General features: G+C 43.8%; 1 long non-coding RNA gene across 2 annotated transcripts in view; it reads left to right on the top strand.

Annotated features, from left to right (window-relative positions):
* Positions 1-8,087, top strand: part of LOC122548855 — a 23,296-nt gene that overhangs the window by 8,154 nt on the left and 7,055 nt on the right. Inside the window, exon 3 of one of the 2 annotated variants that reach the window (XR_006311347.1) lies at positions 1,692-2,031. The exons of the other annotated variant lie outside the window; for it this stretch is intronic. This is a non-coding gene — a long non-coding RNA (uncharacterized LOC122548855). Of the gene's footprint in view, positions 1-1,691; positions 2,032-8,087 lie in introns of those variants that run through there. 2 annotated transcript variants of the gene reach the window in all.

The following is an 8,087-nucleotide window of genomic DNA, read 5'->3' as shown; positions in this document are numbered from 1 at the left end:
CCATGGGTACCAAACGTGGCTATCAGCCTCTGCTCGGCCACTTTGCGTTGTTGCCTGTCCCGAAGTCCACCTTAGAGGATGATCACCCGAAGGTCCAAGGTCGAATGTCCAGGACCGCTGAAGTGTTCTCCGACTGGGAGGGAACATTCCTGTCTGTTGATTGTGGTGCGGTGTCCATTCATCCATTGCCGTAGCCTCTGCTCAGTCTCACCAATGTACCATACCTCAGGGCATCCTTGCCTGCAGCATATGAGATAGACAATGTTGGCTGAGTCACATGAGTACCTGCCACATACACAGTGGGAGGTGTCCCCACGCATAATGGTGGATATCCGTGTCAACACCCTTGACATGTCTTGCAGTGTCTACCGTAACAAGGTTGTATGGTGTTGTCCTAAAAGCCGAGCAGTTTGTCACGAACAATGATCTATTTGAGGTTTGGTGGTTGTTTAATGGCGAGAAGTGGGGGCGTGGGGAAGGACTTGGCAAGGTGCTCACTCTCACGGATAACGTGTTGCAGGCTGTGAAGAATATGGCATAGTTTTTCGGCTCCTGGGAAGTACTAGACCAACGAAGGGTTGCGGTTCGTGTCAGTCTCCTGAGGAGGTCATGAGAGTTTCTCGCTGTGGCATGTCGGAACTGACTGTTGATGAGTTGAGCGTCGCACCCTGTTAATATGAGGGCATCCTTGAGTACATCTGGGTGACTGTCCTCCAAGGCGGACTTCGGGACAGGCAGCAATGCAAAGTGGCCGAGCAGCAACTGGTATCCAAGTTCAGTACTCATGGGGATGGCCTCAACTGGGACCTTGGGTTCATGTCACTCGACAGGTGACCCCACTGCACTATACATACACACAGGCACAGGCGCTCACACATAGACAGACACATAGACATTCCTACACATACACATTACTGCAGATACACACACACATGCAGACCCTCTCTCATACGCAAGCTCTCTCTCATAGGCTCAAACATAGACTCCCACAATCACACGCACACATGCACCCTCTCACACAGACTTATACCCCTTTACACACACACACACATACACATATATAAGTTTGTGGTGTGAATTTGTACTTGCAGAATTACCTTTCATTATGCTCAAAAACTGCATGAATCCATGTAAGATTCTGTAAATCCATATTTTAGATTAGAATCAGTCTGAACATTGTGACACAGACAGTCTCACACTGGGCACCTCAAACCTTCAATGCATTATCTAGGCTGAAATGACACCAATTATTAAAGTTCACTTGAGAATGTAACTTTTAAAAAGTTCCGCAATTTACACATGAAAGAACTGAAACCAACATGTACATTTTAAAAGATGAGAGACTTAACAAACAATCCAGGTCTTTTTCAATATATAATTTCAGTTGCATCACACTGTAAACTTTTGCTATAAATTCTGTGTCTTGTGATCTTGTACTCCACAACCACCTGATGAAGGAGCTGCACTCCGAAAGCTAGTGCTTCCAAATGAATCTGTTGGACTATAACCTGGTGTTGTGATTTTAAACGATTTTCAAAATGTTCTTTTACATTCCACTGATCTGGGTTACGTTCATGGGCAATGATCAAGTGGTTGATGTGAAAGATGTCTTATGTCTTGTGATTCCCATAAGTTTGAAATAATCACACTCTCAGTCATCGAGAAGTTTTGCATTGAATATATTTTTCCAGATCTCACCATGACCTTCAGAATGATACACAGTTGCTTTTGAGAGCCTTCAGCCTTCCCAGGTCAACATCTTGGAGTGCTGTAAGTTTCTGGAAATCTTCTTTAGCTGCCTGAATTGGCTGTCTTTCCTTTGCTGCCAACAGTTCTTTGTATTTTCAGAATTGGCCTTGAAAATTTCGATATCTGACTGTAATCCATTCATTTGACTTTGTACCTTATTTCTTGCAACAGTAGAATCTTTTGGAATTGTCTGGGGAAGTTGAATGATTGGGGAAGTTGGTGGGCGGCACAGTGGTTAGCACTACTGCCTAACAAAGCTAGAGACCCGGGTTCAATTGCCGCCTCAGGCGACTGACTGTGTGGAGTTTGCACGTTCTCCCCGTGTCTGTGTGGGTTTCCTCCGGGTCCTCCGGTTTCCTCCCACAGTCCAAAGATGTGCAGGCCAGGTGAATTGGCCATGCTAAATTGCCCGTAGTGTTAGGTAAGGGGTAAATGTAGGGTAATGGGTGGGTTGCGCTTCGGCGGTGTGAACTTGTTGGGCCGAAGGGCCTGTTTCCACACTGTAAATAATCTAATCTAATTTAATGATTGGTTTCTTCCCTGCATCAGTTGGATTGTGAAACTTGTTTCAGGTTTTGCCTTTAACAGGGTATTTCACCTAATCTAGCAATGGTTATGTTATCTCTTGTAACATTAGAAACTGGACATGGATATCATGGTATTAAAAAATCCAACAAACATTTATTACAACTAGCTCTTCATTATATTCTCAGGCACATCAATGTTTCATATAACTTTAAGCTATGAGATTACAGCAGAGAGCAGTACGTTCCCATGCTTTGAGTAATCTGAGTTCAGATGAAGTATGAAATCTTTATGCTGTTTGGTCTCATGTTATGACACAATGCTGACATCATATGAATGTCTCATAAAAGTACACTGATCACGAGACAAAATGCATTATTCCTTTTCCCAAAGATAAAAACTTATCCAAATGGATATACAGACGTGTACACAGACACATGTTGTCAACTTGATAATTATACAAACTGACAAAATAGAGTTTAGAAAATTAATACTTCCACCTGAAATATAATACTTGAAAGTTAGACAACTCATAATCTGGTGATTGTATATACATCCAGAAAATTTTGCTTTGTTCTGAGTTGCACTTGGTTGTCCTGCAGCTGGTTGTCGTCACTCGATCATCACTGAGGCATATTCTTTCTCATTCTTTTCATGAATGGTGTGCTTTGGCTAAGGTGGCTTCTGTGCCTTGACGATGATCACCATGATCAGTAATGACTTAGTATGATCCAGGTTTGTTGCATAACGTTTGCTGTTGTCCAAGTATTTGTAATTGTATTTCTAACTCACTCTTGGCCCACTGTGCAGTTGTGGCAATATTCTACCTGTTTGCTCATCGTGTGTCTTTTTTATTCTCCTCCATTTTTGGAATGGAGTGATTGCTGGACATTTGCCATCTGAGTATAAATTGTGCTAGGCATGGTAATCACTTCTTAATTGATATTGCATGAAAATACAGTAGCGCCTCGACATACGAACGACCCCATTCACGAACAAATCGGTTTATGAACAGGACTGTACGTAAAACTTTGCTTCAACCTACGGAATTCAGGGTACGGACGAAGGTACGAACGCAAAAAGCCCGTGTGAGACCACGTGGTTTCATTGTTCTGCTTTGCTACGCGTGCTTTGAACGCAAAAGCTCTCGTTGCTATGTCCAAGCATTCTTACGCTATCCAATCAATGGGAAAAATTGATTCAGTTTGCGAACTGGGTCCCGGAACGGATTAAGTTCAGAAGTCGAGGCGCTACTGTACAATGTAAACATATTGCTTTGTTACATGACACTTGATGATCATTAATTTGATATTACATATCATTCATTCCAGCAGGATTGTTTGCACGTTGATACTGGGTGACAATATATGGATCACTCCCTACTTATACATGTCTTAAAATGGTTTTCCAGGGAATTGCAGTCTGTTGTCAGACACTATCCATTCCAGAGTATGAAATAAAATGAAAAGAGTACTCATCATGTCAGTGATGATCCCACATGTTATATTGTTAAATCATCAAACAATGGGAATTGTACAGAAGTAATCTGTCACAAGGATGCAATCTTCCCTGTGTACTCGGAATAGGTCTGTTGCCGCTGTCATCCAAGGAGTGAATGGGACATCACTGAGGCACCCGCCACAGCCGGGTTTTTATATTTGGGATGCCTCACAACATTCACACTCATTGAATATTCTAATTCATTCCTGACCAGTGCATAGATGTCTGTGCTAGCTATCTTCTGTGTTCAATACCTATGTGTCTCAGGTGTAACATGGACTTGATATCTTGGTATAGTGCTTGTTTGCCATTGAAAATGACTTGTCATGAGAGGCCAAGTTTGTCTTTGTACAGCCAAAATGAATGATTGTTCTTAGGTGTTTCTTCAATACTGTCAGGTCATCCTTGGATTGTAATCTTTTGTAAATCTTATAGTTGCCTATCTTTGGTAGTTTCTGAATGCAACTGTTCAAAGTGGCTATGGCCAAAGTGGAGCAGCCCAATCTTGGGAACTTCTTCAGCTTCATAGTCTGAAGCATCAACATATAGATCAAGAGTAATATCTTGGCCTTTATGTCGACTGGGTAATTTGCTTAGTCTGCCAAACATAATCATCCTGATACACTCGGTTCTGCTATAACACACAATTCTTCAACACGAATTGACTATAATGCGATTGAAGAATTTAGACCATTATTTGTAGAACGTGAATTTCCTTACCTGCATTGGTTATAATATGATTCCAGTCCCATTGATTTAAATAGTGATGCTATTACGCAATTTTCTCATAACGCAGAATCGCACAGGGATGGAACTATAGTGTTAAGACTGTACCTGCCCTGTATGTTATATAAAAATCATATCCTTGGAGATCATTGTCACTTATTTGTGTCACGTGTAGTCCTGTTTCATGGCAATGGGTATAATCTTAATATCATCAATTTTGACTCGATCAAGATTTATGCATTCTGGTACTCCTGCCATTGCCAGACTGTTATTATTAACCAGGTGAGGATCTCAGGAAGCCAGGATGAGCTTCCATATTGGTGTTACAGTGTGAGTCTGCCAATGTACAAAATTGGCGACCTGTTATATGCTGTGAAATGTCTTTCAGGATGCACAGTGGCGATATGTTGGTACTACTCCTTGGAAGTGGAGTCGCAGGTAGATAGGATAATGAAGAAGGTGTTTGGTATGCTTTCCTTTATTGATCAGAATATTGAGTACAGGAGTTGGGAGGTCATGTTGCGGCTGTACAGGACATTGGTTAGGCCACTGTTTGAGGGGCATGGATAGGGTAAATAGACAAAGGTTTTTCCCTGGGGTTGGGGAGTCCAGAACTAGAGGGCATAGGTTTAGGGTGAGAGGGGAAAGAAATAAAAGAGATCTAAGGGGCAACTTTTTCACGCAGAGAATGGTATGTGTATGGAATGAGCTGCCAGAGGAAGTGATGAAGACTGGTACAATTGCAACAGTTAAGAGGCATTTGGATGGGTATATGAATAGGAAGGGTTTGGAGGGATATGGGCCGGGTGCTGGCAGGTAGGACTAGATTGGGTTGGGATATCTGGTCGGCATGGATGGGTTGGACTGAAGGGCCTGTTTCCAGACTGTACATCTCTATGACTCTATGACCCTAGCCCCGTGTCAGTTTTAGCTATTAATGTAAGTCGTCCTGCCTTTTCAAGATGTAAGAAAGATATTAGTGGTTGTAGAAATGTTTGATCACCTTATACCATCAACATGGTGTATGGGGTTAACAATGGGCAAAATTTGGTCATCTTCTGAAATATGGCTTTTGCTTTGTCGACTCATCTTTAGTGTATTTGCATTTGTGTACTTTTTTATAACACTTCCCTTGTTACTAGTGTTAGAGTATTAGAGTTATAGAGATGTACATGATGGAAACAGACCATTCAGTCCAACTCGTCCATGCCAACCAGATATCCTAAATTAATGGAGTCCCATTTGCCAGCATTTGGGCCATATTCTTAAAACCTTCCTATTCATCTACCCATTCAGATGCCTTTTAAATGTTGTAATTGTACCAGCCTCCTTCAGTTCCTCTGGCAGCTCATTCCATACATGCACCAGCTTCTGCATGAAAAAGTTGCCCTTTAGGTCCCTTTTAAATCTTTCCCCTCTCACCCTAAGCCTATGCCCCACCAAGGGAAATGATCTTGTCTATTTACCCTATTCATGCCCCTCATGATTTTATAAACCTCTGTAAGGTCACCTCTCAGTCTTCAACCCTCCAAGGAAAACAGCCCCAACCTATTTAGCCTCTCCTTATTGCTCAAGCCCTTCAATTCTAGCAACATCCTTGTAAATTTTTTCTGAACCCTTCCAAGTTTCACAACATCCTTCCCATAGGTGGGAGACCAAAATTGCACACAGTATTCCAAAAGTGGCCTAACCAATGTCCTGTACAGTGCAACATCCCTACAGTGTGGAAGCAGGCCCTTCGGCCCAACAAGTTCACACTGACCCTCCAAAGAGTAACCCATCCAGACCTATTCCCCCACCCTATATTTACCCCTGACTAATGCACCAAACCGACACATCTCTGAACACTTTGGGCACGGTGGTACAGTGGTTAGCCCTGCTGCCTCACAGCACCAAAGACCCGAGTTCAATTCCCACCTCAGACAACTGTCTGTGTGGAGTTTGCACATTCTCCCCGTATCTGCGTGGGTTTCCTCCGGGTGCTCCGGTTTCCTCCCATAGTTCAAAATTGTGCAGGTTAGGTGAATTGGGAGAAAGTGAGGCCTGCAGATGCTGGAGTACCAGAGTTGAAAAATGTTGTGCTGGAAAAATACAGCAGGCCAGGCAGCATCCGAGGAGCAGGAGGATCAACGTTTCAGGCATAAGCCCTTCTTCAGGTTAGGTGAATTGGCCATGCTAAATTGCCCATAGTCTTAGGTGAAGGGGTAAATGTAGTGGAATGGGTCTGGGTGGGTTGTTCTTCGGAGGGTTGGTGTGGACTTGATGGGCCAAAGGGCCTGTTTCCACACTGTAAGTAATCTAATCTAATCTAATTTAGCATGGCCAATTCACCTAACCTGCACATCTTTGGATTGTGGGAGGAAACCGGAGCACCTGCAGGAAACCCAGGTGGACATTGAAATGTGGCTGGAAATTGAACCCGAGTCCCAGGCGCTGTGAGGCAGCAGTGCGAACCACTGAGCCACTGTGCTGCCATAAGTGCTTCCCCGCTGACACCTCAGTCACGCCCTGCCTTATTTCCCAAAAGTAGGTCAAGTTTTGCACCCTTTCGAGTAGGTACACCCACATACTGAATCAGAACATTTTCTTGTATACACTTAACAAATTCCATCTAAACCTTTAATATTATGGCAGTCCCAGTCTATGTTTGGAAAATTAAAATTCCCTACCATTACCACCCTCTTATTCTCACAGGTAACTGAGATCTCTTTACAAATTTGTTTCTCAATTTCCCACTGACTATTGGGAGGTCTATAGTACAATCCCGATAAGGTGATCATCCACCTAAATAACTTCCCTGGATATATTTCCCGGAGTATTCTCCCTAAGTTCAGCTGTAATGTTGTGCCCTATCAAAAGTGCCACTCCCCCTCTTCTGTTGGCCCTCTTTCTATCCTTCCTATAGCATTTGTATTCTGGAACATTAAGCTGTCAGTCCTGTCCATCCCCAGGTCTCTGTAATTGCCACTTCCTCCAGACCAAAGGGGTAGCCATGGGCACACGTATGGGCCCCAGCTATGCCTGTCTCTTTGTTGGCTACGTAGAACAGTTGGACTTCCATAATTACACCAGCACCACTCCCCACCTCTTCCTCCGCTACATTGATGACTGCATTGGCGCCACCTTGTGCTCCCGCGAGGAGGTTGAGCAATTTATCAACTTCACCAACACATTCCACCCTGACCTTAAATTTACCTGGACCATCTCTGACACCTCCCTCCCCTTCCTGGACCTCTCCATCTCCATTAATGACGACCGACTTGACACTGACATTCTTTACAAACCCACCGACTCCCACAGCTACCTGGATTACACCTCTTCCCACCCTACCTCCTGCAAAAATGCCACCCCATATTCCCAATTCCTCCGCCTTCACTGTATCTGCTCCCAGGAGGACCAGTTCCACCACAGAACACACCAGATGGCCACCTTCTTTAGAGACCGCAATTTCCCTTCCCACGTGGTTAAAGATGCCCTCCAACGCATCCCATCCACATCCCGCACCTCCGCCCTCAGACCCAACCCCACCAACCGCAACAAGGACAGAACGCCCATCAAAGTTTTACCTGCACATCCACTAATATCAT

The sequence above is a fragment of the Chiloscyllium plagiosum genome, chromosome 1 (assembly GCF_004010195.1).
Source record: "Chiloscyllium plagiosum isolate BGI_BamShark_2017 chromosome 1, ASM401019v2, whole genome shotgun sequence".
Lineage (NCBI taxonomy): Eukaryota > Metazoa > Chordata > Chondrichthyes > Orectolobiformes > Hemiscylliidae > Chiloscyllium > Chiloscyllium plagiosum.
The sequence above is the reverse complement of the archived record's forward strand: the minus strand, read 5'-3'. Positions and strand labels throughout refer to the sequence as shown.